This window comes from Schistocerca serialis, chromosome 1 (genome assembly GCF_023864345.2).
Source record: "Schistocerca serialis cubense isolate TAMUIC-IGC-003099 chromosome 1, iqSchSeri2.2, whole genome shotgun sequence".
NCBI lineage: Eukaryota > Metazoa > Arthropoda > Insecta > Orthoptera > Acrididae > Schistocerca > Schistocerca serialis.
The window spans coordinates 114,680,779-114,697,220 of NC_064638.1; the positions used below are offsets into that span (position 1 = coordinate 114,680,779).

Here is a 16,442-nt window from a genome sequence, read left to right on the forward strand (position 1 = left end):
TTACTGTATGATTACATGATGATGGCGTCCTCTTGGGTAAAATATTCCGGAGGTAAAATAGTCCCCCATTCGGATCTCCGGGCGGGGACTACTCAAGAGGATGTCGTTATCAGGAGAAAGGAAACTGGCGTTCTACGGATCGGAGCGTGGAATGTCAGATCCCTTAATCGGGCAGGTAGGTTAGAAAATTTAAAAAGGGAAATGGATAGGTTGAAGTTAGATATAGTGGGAATTAGTGAAGTTCGGTGGCAGGAGGAACAAGACTTCTGGTCAGGTGACTACAGGGTTATAAACACAAAATCAAATAGGGTTAATGCAGGAGTAGCTTTAATAATGAATAGGAAAATAGGAATGCGGGTAAGCTACTACAAACAGCATAGTGAACGCATTATTGTGGCCAAGATAGATACGAAGCCCACACCTACTACAGTAGTACAAGTTTATATGCCAACTAGCTCTGCAGATGACGAAGAAATTGAAGAAATGTATGATGAAATAAAAGAGATTATTCAGATTGTGAAGGGAGACGAAAATTTAATAGTCATGGGTGACTGGAATTAGAGTGTAGGAAAAGGGAGAGAAGGAAACATAGTAGGTGAATATGGATTGGGGGACAGAAATGAAAGAGGAAACCGCCTGGTAGAATTTTGCACAGAGCACAACATAATCATAACTAACACTTGGTTTAAGAATCATGAAAGAAGGTTGTATACATGGAAGAACCCTGGAGATACTAAAAGGTATCAGATAGATTATATAATGGTAAGACAGAGATTTAGGAACCAGGTTTTAAATTGTAAGACATTTCCAGGGGCAGATGTGGACTCTGACCACAATCTATTGGTTATGACCTGTAGGTTAAAACTGAAGAAGCTGCAAAAAGGTGGGAATTTAAGGAGATGGGACCTGGATAAACTAAAAGAACCAGAGGTTGTACAGAGATTCAGGGAGAGCATAAGGGAGCAATTGACAGGAATGGGGGAAATAAATACAGTAGAAGAAGAATGGGTAGCTTTGAGGGATGAAGTAGCGAAGGCAGCAGAGGATCAAGTAGGTAAAAAGACGAGGGCTAGTAGAAATCCTTGGGTAACAGAAGAAATATTGAATTTAATTGATGAAAGGAGGAAATATAAAAATGCAGTAAGTGAAACAGGCAAAAAGGAATACAAACGTCTCAAAAATGAGATCGACAGGAAGTGCAAAATGGCTAAGCAGGGATGGCTAGAGGACAAATGTAAGGATGTATCGGCCTATCTCACTAGGGGTAAGATAGATACCGCCTACAGGAAAATTAAAGAGACCTTTGGAGATAAGAGAACGACTTGTATGAATATCAAGAGCTCAGATGGAAACCCAGTTCTAAGCAAAGAAGGGAAAGCAGAAAGGTGGAAGGAGTATATAGAGGATCTATACAAGGGCGATGTACTTGAGGACAATATTATGGAAATGGAAGAGGATGTAGATGAAGATGAAATGGGAGATACGATACTGCGTGAAGAGTTTGACAGAGCACTGAAAGACCTGAGTCGAAACAAGGCCCCCGGAGTAGACAATATTCCATTGGAACTACTGACGGCCGTGGGAGAGCCAGTCATGACAAAATTCTACCATCTGGTGAGCAAGATGTATGAAACAGGCGAAATACCCTCAGACTTCAAGAAGAATATAATAATTCCAATCCCAAAGAAAGCAGGTGTTGACAGATGTGAAAATTACCGAACTATCAGCTTAATAAGTCACAGCTGCAAAATACTAACACGAATTCTTTACAGACGAATGGAAAAACTAGTAGAGGCCAACCTCGGGGAAGATCAGTTTGGATTCCGTAGAAATGTTGGAACACGTGAGGCAATACTGACCTTACGACTAATCTTCGAAGAAAGATTAAGGAAAGGCAAACCTACGTTTCTAGCATTTGTAGACTTAGAGAAAGCTTTTGACAATGTTGACTGGAATACTCTCTTTCAAATTCTAAAGGTGGCAGGGGCAAAATACAGGGAGCGAAAGGCTATTTACAATTTGTACAGAAACCAGATGGCAGTTATAAGAGTCGAGGGACATGAAAGGGAAGCAGTGGTTGAGAAGGGAGTAAGACAGGGTTGTAGCCTCTCCCCGATGTTGTTCAATCTGTATATTGAGCAAGCAGTAAAGGAAACAAAAGAAAAATTCGGAGTAGGTATTAAAATTCATGGAGAAGAAATAAAAACTTTGAGGTTCGCCGATGACATTGTAATTCTGTCAGAGACAGCAAAGGACTTGGAAGAGCAGTTGAATGGAATGGACAGTGTCTTGAAAGGAGGATATAAGATGAACATCAACAAAAGCAAAACAAGGATAATGGAATGTAGTCTAATTAAGTCGGGTGATGCTGAGGGAATTAGATTAGGAAATGAGGCACTTAAAGTAGTAAAGGAGTTTTGCTATTTGGGGAGCAAAATAACTGATGATGGTCGAAGTAGAGAGGATATAAAATGTAGGCTGGCAATGGCAAGGAAAGCGTTTCTGAAGAAGAGAAATTTGTTAACATCCAGTATAGATTTAAGTGTCAGGAAGTCATTTCTGAAAGTATTCGTATGGAGTGTAGCCATGTATCGAAGTGAAACATGGACGATAAATAGTTTGGACAAGAAGAGAATAGAAGCTTTCGAAATGTGGTGCTACAGAAGAATGCTGAAGATTAGATGGGTAGATCACATAACTAATGAGGAAGTATTGAATAGGATTGGGGAGCAGAGAAGTTTGTGGCACAACTTGACCAGAAGAAGGGATCGGTTGGTAGGACATGTTCTGAGGCATCAAGGGATCACCAATTTAGTATTGGAGGGCAGCGTGGAGGGTAAAAATCGTAGAGGGAGACCAAGAGATGAATACACTAAGCAGATTCAGAAGGATGTAGGTTGCAGTAGGTACTGGGAGATGAAAAAGCTTGCACAAGATAGAGTAGCATGGAGAGCTGCATCAAACCAGTCTCAGGACTGAAGACCACAACAACAACAACAAGTTTGGTGACCGATTTTCATATTTCTTCAGTGACTGGAGAAAAATATATGTGCTGACAGACATGTAGAGCCAGAGGCCAAGGTTAAGTTGGAGTGTGACAATTTTAATGTATGTTGGTGAAGCCATTAAATGTGAATGGGGGAAAAAAATAGGTGTGCTGGCAGATTGATGTGTAGCATAGCCCAAGGTCTAGGCTAGGTTGGAATATAACAATTTGGTAGTGAGTTGGCAAAGCCAACAAATGTGAAAGAAAGAAAACTAGATGTGCTGACAGACTGACTGGTATATAGCCTGAGTATTAGGTTAGGTTGAAATGTGATAACTTGCTTGTGAGTGAAGCCAATGAACATCAACACAAAAAAGCGATTGCCATAATAAAAAAATCTACACTCCAAGTGGCAGCGGGGGAACACACACACAAAAGGATTTAAGTTTTACAGGCTTTCATAGCCAGTGGCTCCTCTTTCTGGCAGAAGAATTGAAGGGGAAGGAAGAGGGGTGAGGGAAAAGGACTGGACAGGTTTAGGGAAAGGAATACAGTTTAGTAAAGTCACTCAGAACCCCTGGTCAAGGGAGACTTACTGGACAGGATGAGAAGGAAAGGTGGGAGGGGCGACAGCGAAAAATGTAGGAAAGGTGTAGGAAACTAAAATGGAGTAAAGAAAGGAGTAGTTACTGTGAAGAAATGTTGAGACAGAAGGAATAAATATAAATTAAGGCCAGCATATATAATTTCTAGAGGCAAATGTGGACTCTGACCACAGTTTATTGGTTATGAACTGTAGATCAAAGCTGAAGAAACTGTAAAAACGTAGGAATTTAAGGAGATGGGACTTGGATGAACTGAAAGAACCAGCAGTTGTAGAGTGTATCAGAGAGCATTAGTGAGTGATTGACAGGTCCAGGGGAAAAACATGCAGTAGAAGAAAAATGGGTAGCTTTGAGAGATGAAATAGTGAAGGCCGCAGAGGATCAAGTAGGGAAAAAGATGGGGGGCTAGTAGAAATCCTTGGGTAACAAAAGAGATACTGAATTTAATTGATGAAAGGAGAACATATAAAAATGCAGTAAATTAAGCAGGTAAAAAGGAATACAAATGTCTCAAAAATGAGGTCGAGGGGGAAGTGCAAAATGGCTAAGCAGGGATGGCTAGAGGACAAATGTAAGGATGTAGACGCATATATCACTTGGGGTAAGATAGATACTGCCTGCAGGAAAATTAAAGAGATCTCTGTAGAAAAGAGAACTACGTATATGAATATCAAGATTCAGATGGAAAACCAGTCCTAAGCAAAGAAGGGAAAGCAGAAAGGTGGAAAGGAGTATATAGAGGATCTGTAAAAGGGTGATGTAATTGAGGGCAATATTATGGAAATGAGAGGACATATATGAAGATGAAATGGAAGATACAATAGTACATGAAGAATTTGCCAGAGTACTGAAAGACCTAAGTCGAAACAAGGCTCCGGGAGTAGACAGCACTAGAAAGATGTGGAGTAGGAATTAAAATCCATGGAGAAGAAATTAAAACTTTGAGGTTTGCCTATGGCATTGTAATTCTGTCAGAGACAGCAAAGGACCTGAAAGAGCAGTTGAATGGAATGAACAGTGTCATGAAAGGAGGATATAAGATGGACATCAACAAAAGCAAACCAAGGGTAATGGAGTGTAGTCAAACTAAATCAGGTGATACTGATGGAATTAGTTGAGAAATGAGACACTTAAAGTAGTAGACGAGTTTTGCTATTTGGGGAGCAAAAGAACTGGTGATGGTTGAAGTAGAGAGGATATCAAATGTAGACTGGCAATGGCAAGGATAGTGTTTCTGAAGAAGAGAAATTTATTAACATCAGATATAGATTAAGTGTCAGGAAGTCTTTTCTGAAAGCATTTGTATGGTGTTTAGCCATATATGGATGTGAAACATGGAAAATAAAAATTGTAGACAAGAAAAGAATAGAAGCTTTCGAAATGTGGTGCTGCAGAAGAATGCTGAAAATTATATAGGTAGCTCACGTATCTAATGAGGAGGCACTGAATAGAATTAGGGAGAAGAGGAATTGGTGGCACATCTTCATTAGAAGCAGGGGTCATTTGGTGGACATATTCTGAGGCATCAAAGGATCACCAGTTTAGTGGTAGAGGGAAGTGTGGAGGGTAAAAATCATAGAGGGAGACAAAGAGATGAATACACTAAGAAGATTCAGAAGGATGTAGGTTGCAGTAGTTACTCGGAGGTGAAGAAACTTGCACGGGATAAAGTAGCATGGAGAGCTACATCAAACCAGTCTCTGGACTGAAGACAACAACAACAACAAGGCCAGGTGCATGGCAAGAACCAAGGACATATTGTAGTGCTAGTTCCCAGTTGCAGAGTTTTGAGAAACTGTTGTCTGGGATAAAATTCAGACGACTTTTCTAAGCTGTATCCCTTTCCCTAAACCTCTCCAGTCCTTTTCCTTCACCTCTCTTCCTCCTCCTTCAACTCTTCTGCCAGTACAAGGAGCCACTGGCTCTGAAAGCTTGTAATAAACGAGCATTCTGACTGGCTACTAACAACTGACTCATAATTCATCATACTCATTTGTAACACAATACATGAGTTGGTAACGACATTGGCCTGCAATGCAACAGCTGCCAACACCTTGAGTTCACTATTACTGTCATTATTCCTAAAAGTATCCTCAAACTTGTGCAGGTCCTGTTTTATCTTCTGTCTTCTCGGCCACTTTATTGTTTTGCCACTGCCTTCCTCATTATTATGAAAACCTCCTATTTTTCTGTGGTGTTCTTGTCACTCCAGTCTCTTCAGACTTTTGCACAGTTCGCTACTATTTCTTCACAGTTCTTGTTCAACCATCTGTGTTGCTTTTTTCTTGTTTTCTTTTCCTCACAGTTCAGCTTTGTGTCTTCCCATTCATTGTTCACTATGATCAAGAGTATACGGACACCCCCAGAAACATACTTTTTCATATTAGGTGCTTCATGCTGCCTCCTACAGCCAGGTATCAGCAACCTCAGTAGCCATTAGACATCGTGATAGAGTAGAATGAGGTGTTCCGCGGAACTTACAGACTTAAATGTGGTCAGGTGATAGGGTGTCACTTGTGTCGTACGTCTGTACGCGAGATTTCCACATTCCTAAACATCCCTGGTCCACTTTTTCCGATGTGATAATGAAGTGGAAATGTGAAGGGATACGTACAGCACAAAAGTGTACAAGCTGACCTTGTCTGTTGACTGACAGAGACCACCGACAGTTGAAGAGGGTTGTAATGTATAATAGGCAGACATCTGTCCAGACCATCACACAGGAATTCCAAACTGCATCAGGATCCACTGCAAGTACTATGACATTTAAGCAGGAGGTGAGAAAACTTGGATTTCATGGTCAAGCAGCTGCTCATAAGTCACACATCACACTGATAAATGCCTCGCTTTGTGTAAGGAGAGTAAACATTGGACGGTTGAACAGTGGAAAAATGTTGTGTGGAATGACGAATCACGATACACAATGTGGCGATCCGATGGCAGGGTGTGGGGATTGTGAATGCCCAGTGACGTCATCTGCCAGTGTGTGTAGCGCCAACAGTAAAATTCGGAGGCGGTGGTGTTATGGTGTTGTCGTGTTTCTCATGGAGGGGGCTTGCACCCCTTGCTGTTTTGTGTGGCACTATCACAGCACAGGCCTACATTGATGTTCTAAGCACCTACTTGCTTCCCACTGTTGAAGAGCAATTTGGGGATGGCAGTTGCATCTTTCAACATGATCGGGCACCTGTTCATAATGTATGGCCTGTGGCGGAGTGGTTACATGACAATAACGTACCTGTAATGGACTGGCCTGCACAGAGTTCTGACCTGAATCCTATAGACATCGATACCTCTCCTCAGTGCAGCACTCTGTGAAGAATGGGCTGCCACTCCCCAAGATACCTTTTAGCACCTGACTGAACGTATGCCTGCGAGAGTGGAAGCTGTCATCAATGCTAAGGGTGAGCCAACACAATGCTGAATTGCAGCATTACCAACCGAGGGCACCGAGAACTTGTGTCATTTCCAGCCAGGTGTCTGAATACTTTTGATCACATAGTGTATGTTTTGATTCCTTCTGTGTACTTTTCTTATTTATGTCTTAATTTCTCTCTGTCTATCTTGATGTTTCTAGTTGCTTTATTTGTCTGTGGCTGTCTACCCTGTTCTGTATCCAATGACACTTGACATATGTGAGGTAATGATCAGATTGAGGTAATGATCAGATTCTACTGTTCTTCCTGACCTTGATTTTCATGACGTCTTTAATGTTTGTCTGACTGCTACGTGGTAAACCTGGAATTCCCAACTGTTGGGAGAATGGGCTTGCCCACTTCTATTTCTCACTTGGCTTGATCCAGAAATATGTTATCATTAACCTCATTTTATGTTCTCAGCACATTACAGTTTACTTTTCCTTGTTTTGTTTGTCCTCCAGGATGCTGAGTACTCCCATACTATTCCCTTATGTTGGTTCTCTTGAAGCCCTTTTCACAGTGTCATCTAGCTCCTACCAGAAACCGTGGTGATATGTAGTATGTTGTGGGAAGATTTCAGTGGAAAGTATTCTGTGACAGTTGTGAAAATTATGACTTACCAGAAATACAGACTTATTTTGGCTAACAAGTAAGTATTTATCAGAATTGCTGCAATTTTCAATGGGTGATCAGTGCTGTTCAACAACACTGAGTGATAGTGCCTGCGACTAGTGTCACCTGTGATGAAATTTGCATCTTCCCAAAATAGGATGTGCTCATTATGAGAGATTCACTACAGCATGTGACATCAGGGACCATCCCAACAATATACACTTCGTTCTTTTTTGCCGGTATTTCTTGTTAGTCTTCTCTGTTTCAACCATTTTGTTGTATTACAAGTGACCAACATCCACACTTCTCTTTTCGTCATACCACTTGATAGCAAGCATCTTTTCAGTTGTCTTAAAATCCTTCTCCCCATTTCAATTTCATCTGCAGTTTTGGCATGTTGCACCTATTCTTTCAAACTGTGCCACGTGTGGTTGTCTATGATTTTGTATCCAGAGAAACAGGTCTGGGCTGGAATATCAATTGTCAACATACAGAATATGTCCCTGTTACAGGTAATGTTCTCTTAAACATTGGCACAAGTTTAATTTGTTTATGGGTTTACTCCATCTTATGTAATATATTCTTCATGGTTGCCTATTTCATAAAATTAACTACTATCCAGACCAACTTGTAAACTCCGGATAAATGTACAACTTCTCCTTCGCAGTGTTTTCAGTGCTAAAGTCTGAAAGAAACTGGAATCCTTCTCAGTTTTATGTATTGACCAACAATATTTCTTCTTGAAACACCACTCTAAGCCTATTTACACATTGAGCTAATTGTCATCAGATAAGTATATTACAATCTTACCACAAATGTTTGAATACAGTTATCTTGTTCAGTGAGAATAACATTTTTTGTGAAGCCAAATGACCAAGAAAGTAAGGCAGACTGACAGTTTTTTAAAAATTCTTTTTTGTCTTCTGTGATGCCACTATTGATGTGAGTGGTGTTCTTCCGTGGTTGCAACACACCTTCAAGATGTGATATCTGACAACAAGTGGCCCACAGCAGGTGAACACACAAAACTCATTGTCTATCTCTCTCACATGCTGCACCCTTGTACCTTGCATTGCCCGCAAATAATAATACCGTATTTACTCGAATCTAAGCCGCACTCGAATCTAAGCCGCACCTGAAAAATGAGACTCGAAATCGAGGAAAAAAATATTTCCCGAATCTAAGCCGCACCTGAAATTTGAGACTCGAAATTCAAGGGGAGAGAAAAGTTTTAGGCCGCACCTCCAAATCGAAACAAAGTTGGTCTATTGTAATATGAGACACAATTTAGGTAGAATAAATGACGATACAGCTACAGAAGTTTGGTTCGAGTCGTAAGCTTAGCAGTTAAGCTTTACCAGGTAGCCATTGCTATGCGTCAGGCGTGCTTCGTCTGGTTTGAATGGGTTGCTTATTTTTCTTTGATCTGATAAGTGCCGTTCTCTTTGTTATAAGTGTTTACGTCACTCTAGGCTGAAAATGCATTATTGTACTGTGTCATGTATGGTTTGTCGCATTCTGATAGTGTTTATGACCTGTCGCCGCTCGCAGCATGGCTTGCTTACGTGCGCGCCACCGCCGCTTACAATAAAAAAAGAAAGGAATTGTCTCATTAGCGAAACAATGGCAAGAGACTGCTATTTGTTGTTAATTATACTGCTGCTTTTTTTGATAATGATCAACAAGAACCAAATAATAGACTGCGTATGATAGATTTTCTGAACGACAGTTTAGCTAAAATTTTTCTCCGTTTGAAAATCTTTGCAGACGCCTCTTTTGTACATCACATTCTGCACAGAAATTAGTCATCTTAGATTTAAAAATCTAGTCAATTGCTGTGCTTCATTTCTGACTGTATCACTATTAGGCATCAGAATAATACGAATATAAACATGACATGATATGTATATTCTTCCGTATTTGCTGCTGTCTCACACTAGTTTCGTAGGTTATTAGGTAGACAGGATTTAAATGAGATAGCAGCAAACACGAAAGAATACATGGCAAATTGTATATATCCGTATTATTCTTATGTTGAAGAAAATACTGCATGTGATTCGCAATTCATAAAAGTTACTATTAGCAACCATCTCTTCTCACAGGTAGGAAAAAATTCAGAACGTAGAGTTGGCCATATTGACAAACATCCCAAATAGTCTTGCCAGTCGGATTTTCGTAGTACATTGAAATGCTGCTACATTTGAAGATAAACAACACGGAATTTGTATTTACTTCATTGGATAATGTATGAAAATGCAGTGGTCGAAACTCGGGGCGGAGAAAAAAGCTCGTCTTAAACCTTTTTTTTAAAAAAAATTATTTACTGACGCAGAGGTTTTGGCGCCAGTATTTATCTTTGTGTCTGCAAAGTATGCCTGTGTAGCACTACATATATTCGACGGCAGAAGTTAGTTCTGGCGGCACTTACCAACATTTTTCAGAACTTCCATTTACTTTGCACTCGATTCTAAGCCGCAGGCGGTTTTTTGGATTACAAAAACCGGAAAAAAATGCGGCTTAGATTCGAGTAAATACGGTAAACCAATTCTTTATTAATATGCTGTCCGAAATGTAACCGCTGATAAAAGTGTTTCTTAAATGTCACAACATCTTTCATAACTTAGAAAGACTGAGTGTGTTACCAGTCATTTTCTATAAAGTGATATCTTACACCTCAAGTCACATAGCACAAATGTCGTTGTCTCAAATCTGCTGATGGAATAAGTTGTTAAAAGATAATTGACTGTGAAAAACGAGATGCTGATAGGCAATGAAAACCTTGTAATTACATTTTCCTAAATTTTACAGGAGAAGCAAAAATGGTTCCTTAAAAAAATTGTAAAATGATACAGATAATGTTGCTGCTTGTGTAACTATGCAGTAGAAGCCTAGTTATTAACAGATTAGGGAAATCCATGTACTTTCAAATCTCTCTTTGGTTATGAAGTTAGTGGTACTGGAATCGTGAGGTTTACACCGATAGATGGAGTTCTGAGAATTTCATTGCCTGCCATCGAAGAGACTTCCATCGGTGTAAAGCTTCTGATGCTGATTAAGTGTACTGTGAAATGTCTCACGGATTTTATCAGCATTATTCCTAATTTTAAACAAACAGTTGCCTTCAGTACTCTCAGACTTATCACTGAAGTGTAGCATTCTCAACAGTAAAATAAAACTCCCTCCAAACATAATACCACTGAAAACTGAAGTGTTCAACAGTATATTTCTGTACTGATCGTCACATATTTTCAACTTTTTTATTAGTGCCTTTAGAAGACAAATAGCAACAAAACAATAAAGTTCCTTAAATCCAGTATTTTTCCACTTTGATTGTCAAGAATGCACAGGTTGTGAAGTATTTTTCCCGCTGTACACACAAAAGTGATTTGTTTCATCTGCATGAACTGGAACATCTTCTAACAGAAATATCATTTTAAAAATGACAGACTCCTTGAGTCTTTAACCAGTTGACATTTGTTTCCTGAAGCTGTGTCGTCAGATGCATGCCTTAAATCTGTTTGTTTCCAAACCAGAGTGTCATTAAGGCATGCTCTTTTCCAAAGCATTTTGGTGTCACTTTCTGATTCTTCAGATTATGAATAGCTAGCAATTGCATCTCTTGAAGAAGCATTAAACTGATGTGCAGTACTAGCTGAGGTACAAGCCTGAGGACTACAACTTCGCGATTCTGTTGATGACTCATTGCTGCTCCTTACATCAGAGACATAACACTCACTATCACTGCTAGTATCTCCAGGATCTCTCTGTCTGTGCAGCCTTGTTAATGTGACATTTCTCTTGTAGAATTGAAGAATGCAGTATTAAAACAAATGAAAAATGCAAAATAAAGTAAAATTCTCCAGTAAGGCACCATAGCAGCAAACATAATGCACACTCGAATGATGCAGCCAGAACTGTGAACAGCTGTTGGAAGAATGGTGCAGAAATACAGTTCTGCATGTATACATATCTGGAGCATGTAGGTACTTGTGACTCCGCCACATAAACTTTTCCTCAGCAGCATAAGATGTTTAACCTTTTGCACACCAAACTAAAAAAAATAACATGGTATACCAAGGGGGCTACCAGAGTACCCCAAAGCAGTATGTATTGTTAGACATGGTAATGTCAAAAATTACAAAAACAAATGTAATCACACACAATATCACAACAATCAAAAAAGAATAATCCTTTACCATAACAGTGTGATGGGGAAAAAAATTACTTCAGGCATGTTGCTAACAAATTATGTAAATTATTAAAACGTTTTTATTCTCTTTTTTCCCCTTTTTTCTTTTTAAAAATGTAGTGTCTATTGGTAATTACACACTTGCAGTTCGAATCAATACAATTTTTGCATACTGTTCCATTTTCATATCTGCCTGTTTATTACATATGAAAGAATAGGACTGGCCTCATTTTGTTTTACACGTCCAGTCTTTTTTCCTCAGAAAAAGTTTACAGCATCCAACACTGGCAGTCCCTTGCAGACGTTCCATTGAGTTTGATTGACGTGTCACTGGGCGTGCATCTTCACCAGACAGCAATTACTTCAGTGCTGTTCCCACGTCTGTGGACATTCTGTTAAACTTTACGTGAGGCTTTATAAGTTCTTGTCTTAGATCTAACAAAAAATTTCTTCCTCTGTCATTTGCAAGAGCCTTCCAGTCAGGATTTTTTGTCTTCCAAAATGTATGCCTGTCACTTGGTAGTCTTTGCAAACATACATGAAAATTGTGCTCTCAGTGGCATTGGTTGAAGATCAGGTGGGATTTTGGGTTTGTTTTTTCTAAGAGTACTAGTCTAAGATAGTTCTTGTTTCGAGAGCTCATCTTTAAGCGGAACACTCGTAAAAGAGTTGTCCATTGTAATGATGTATCCAGTTCCTACAGGAGACATAAGGTCCATTACAGCTCTTCGTACCTTGATTCTTTTCTGTAGATCCTTCTTTCCCTGTGCATTGCCTTCAAGTTGAAAGCATACGAAGATCCAGTATCACAGAGGTCCCCAATTTTTATGCCGTATCTAGATGGTTTGGACTTAATGAAAACCTAAATGGGTATTTCCCATGAAAAGCTACCAATTTCCCATCCACTGTCAAATGACTACTTGGATGGCAGTGTACACAAGATTCCTGTGCAAAACTTGTAAATAGTTTTCTAAAAGGACGAAATTCTCTCTAGTGGTCACTTCATTGATTCTGCTGTCAGTAAGAAGTTCAGAAAACCTATTTCTCAAGAATGAAACTGGGAATATTTTCCTTTGGTGCATGCAGTCTGTGGACCATAAAATAGAAAGTGATTTTCTTTTTAGATTTTAGTACTTCCATAGTTACAAGATCTTCTATGAAACAAAAACATTTCTGTTGTACATGTTGGGATTCACTTACGTTTATTAGAAGGATGAGTCGCATTCCATAAATTACAAACTGTCTGTGCTTTTTGGGTTGTTATTTTACAGTTTTGTCCACTATTTTATGCAAAAAAACCATACGAAAGTCTCCATAATGAAAGTCACATTCTGGAAATCATTGTGAGAGTGCTAATTTATACAAAGTATCCTTCTTCTGGCACTTGCTTGATTGGTCTTACATTGATTATACCAATTTTGCTGGTGTATGTAGGTCTCTACAGCATTTGTATCTCGTCAATCACTTTCTCATTGTCCCTCTTTCAAAATGTCTCATCGACATCCATTTCTTACACATTGTCCTCTGTGTCTATACACACACACACCTTGCACATCACTATCTTCTGGTTCCGATTCTGCTTCTATTATTTGCATTACTTATTCTAGGTCTCATTCATTTGCAGACTTCTTCCGTAACTTTAGTTTTTCCTACATGTTTCACAATGCAAAATGCTAAAGCAACAGAATAGAAGGAAATGACTAATGAAGAAAAATACTTGATTGAACATTATTACACACAACAGAACATTAAAATTTAAAACATTCATTTCACACTTGCATCAATGTAACTTTCCACAGTGTGCTTTTATAAGTGTGTGTGTGTATGTGTTTGTGCATGTTTTTGTTTTTCCCCCACATGGAATCCCAAGTGGGGTACCAAAAGGCTGCAGTAAACATTTCAATTATTATTTACTACAAGGTGTATAACTTTGTTTCTGGCGTTTCCCCGCCCCCCCCCCCCCCCCCCCCAACATTTGAGGCTTTAATGAAACAAATTGGTTACACGTGTACCATTCAACCATTCAAAGTATTTTCCATCGCTGGCCACTACTTTCTCCCATCTTTCGGGCAGTGAGTGTACGAATCCTGTGTCGAAAAAATTGTTCATCTTCTGAAGCGATTAACGAATCTATTCAATTTGTGACTTCTTCATGAGATCGGAACTGTTGGTCAGCCAGGCCATGCACCATTGATCTAAACAGGTGATAGTCAGGGGGAGCAATGCCTGGAGAATATGACGAGTGGGGTAGGACTTCCCATCCTAATGTTTCCAAGTACGTTTTGACCTCTTTTGCAACATTGGATCGACCATTGTTGTGCTGCAAAATCACTTAATCGTGCCTCTCGCTGTATTGTGGCCATTTGTCTTTTAATGCTCTGCTCAAATGCTTTAATTGCATTCGATAACGAGCAACTGTGATTGTTTCACTTGGGTTTTAACACGCCGAGCAGGTCCCACAAAATGCAGGGCATGATCTTGGAGCTGTGAATATTTGGTTAGGCCGTTGACATGGAAGCATGGCTGGGATATCCCCATGATTTTTTTGCGTTTAGGGTTATCATAATGAACCAATTTTTCATCCCCAGTCGCAATGCGATGCAGAAAACCCTTCGATTTTTGCCTCTGAAGCAACTGTTCACAAACACACAAATGCCGTTCAACATCTCTTGGTTTCAGCTCACACGGGACCCAAGTTCCTTCTTTCTGAATTATGCCCATAGCCTTGAGACATTTTGAAATGGCTTGCTGTGCCACTCCCACTAATCATTCCATTTCTGCTTGAGTTTGACACGCGACTTCACTCAACGATGTTTCCAATTCTGCATTTTCAAAAACATTCTCCCTTTCGCCACTAGCCGGTCTACGTTCTTAAAGAGTTGAAACCACTCACTACACATTCTTCCACTAATAGTGTCCTTACCATAAGTACTTGAGAGCATTATTCCTTACCATAAGTACTTGAGAGCATTATGAGACTCAACCACTGTTTTCTTCATATTGAAACAAAACAGTTAACACCTCCTGCAAATGATGAGAATTAGGCTCGTAAACTGACATTTTCAATCAAGAACTTTATGGTGCAGACATAAATCGACTATTGTTTGAGTGAGGTTATGTTGACCGAGGTCCAAGCTAACTACCTGACGCCTGTGATCTAGAATGAAATTTTCACTCTACAGCGGAGTGTGCACTGATATAAAGCTTCCTGGCAGATTAAAACTGTGTGCCGGACCAAGACTCGAACTCGGGACCTTTGCCTTTCACGGGCAAGTGCTCTACCAACTGAGCTACCCAAGCACGACTCACGGCCCGTCCTCACAGCAGGTACTGGCAGAAGTAAAGCTGTGAGGATGGGGTGTGAGTTATGTTTGGGTAGCTCAGTTGGTAGAGCACTTGCCCCCAAAAGGCAAAGGCCCCGAGTTCGAGTTTCGGTCCGGCACACAGTTTTAATCTCCCAGGAAGTTTCATATCAGTGCACACTCCGCTGCAGAGTGAAAATCTCACTCTGGAAACATCCCCAGGCTGTGGCTAAGCCTTGCCTCCACAATATCCTTTCTTTCAGGAGTGCTAGTTCTGCAAGGTTAGCAGGAGAGCTTCTGTAAAGTTTGGAAGATAGGAGACAAGGTACTGGCAGAAGTAAAGCTGTGAGGACGGGGCATCAGTCGTGCTTGGGTAGCTCAGATGGTAGAGCACTTGCCCGCGAAAGGAAAAGGTCCCAAGTTCGAATCTCGCTCCGGCACACAGTTTTAATCTGCCAGGAAGTTTCAGTGAAATTCTTGCCTGCAAGTTTCCCTGTCTCACACATACCAAATCGGAGTAAATGATTGTTTAGACTGATCTGTTTATCTTGTTCAAATAATTTTTTGATACTGGTATTTAAATTGTTCAGTGTTAGTGCACTTTCATGTTCTCTAGCCGTCAGTTCTTTGTTCTCCATTTGTGTCGCATCTGAAGCTGCTATATTCCATTTTGAAGATGCGTATTATCTTAGAATACTGAAAAGATGAGAAATGGTCACAAGAAGAGAGCTCTTACCCGCTACAATTCTTTAAGTGCCCAACATGAGTAACCAGTAGAGAACCTGACAAGAATATGCTGGAAACGAGGAAGAGATTGTGTGTGTGTGTGTGTGTGTGTGTGTGTGTGTGTGTGTGTGTGTTTTAAGAAGTCAGCCTCTAGCTGTAGCCAAGCCATTCTCCTGTGTGTTCATCTATAGGAGAACCTTTGTGGAAGAAGTTGTAGGAAGTTAGCTTTACATCAGTGCTTACTTAATAAACATTGCCTGAAAAAAGCCAAAAATAGGTTCAAGTTCCGTATAAGTTTACAGCTTTAATGCCCTTTAAATGTCCACTTCAGCATACAGTAATCAGCAGAGTGCTAGTTTCATTGTGGAAGCATGCACACAGTGTGTGCTCATTCATGGTGTCTGGCAAGAGATGTCAGTCATTTTTTTCTATAGAATACAACATAGTATGGACAGCATTAACAAAGAAACATTTTTGAACAAGAGTGTCAAGTAACACCAGTTGTATTCTTGTTTTTAGTTGGTAATACAATTATTGCATTTGTATATCACCTCACATCCAACAAGTTGCAAGGTATGTCTAAGTGAATGACAAAGTTAACGT

The 16,442-nt window shown here is 39.9% G+C and overlaps 1 protein-coding gene across 2 annotated transcripts in view; it reads left to right on the forward strand.

Moving 5' to 3' along the window:
- The window catches only part of LOC126463160 (pre-mRNA-processing factor 19), a 47,863-nt gene that overhangs the window by 11,253 nt on the left and 20,168 nt on the right, over nucleotides 1-16,442 (forward strand). The gene's annotated exons all lie outside the window — the stretch shown is intronic.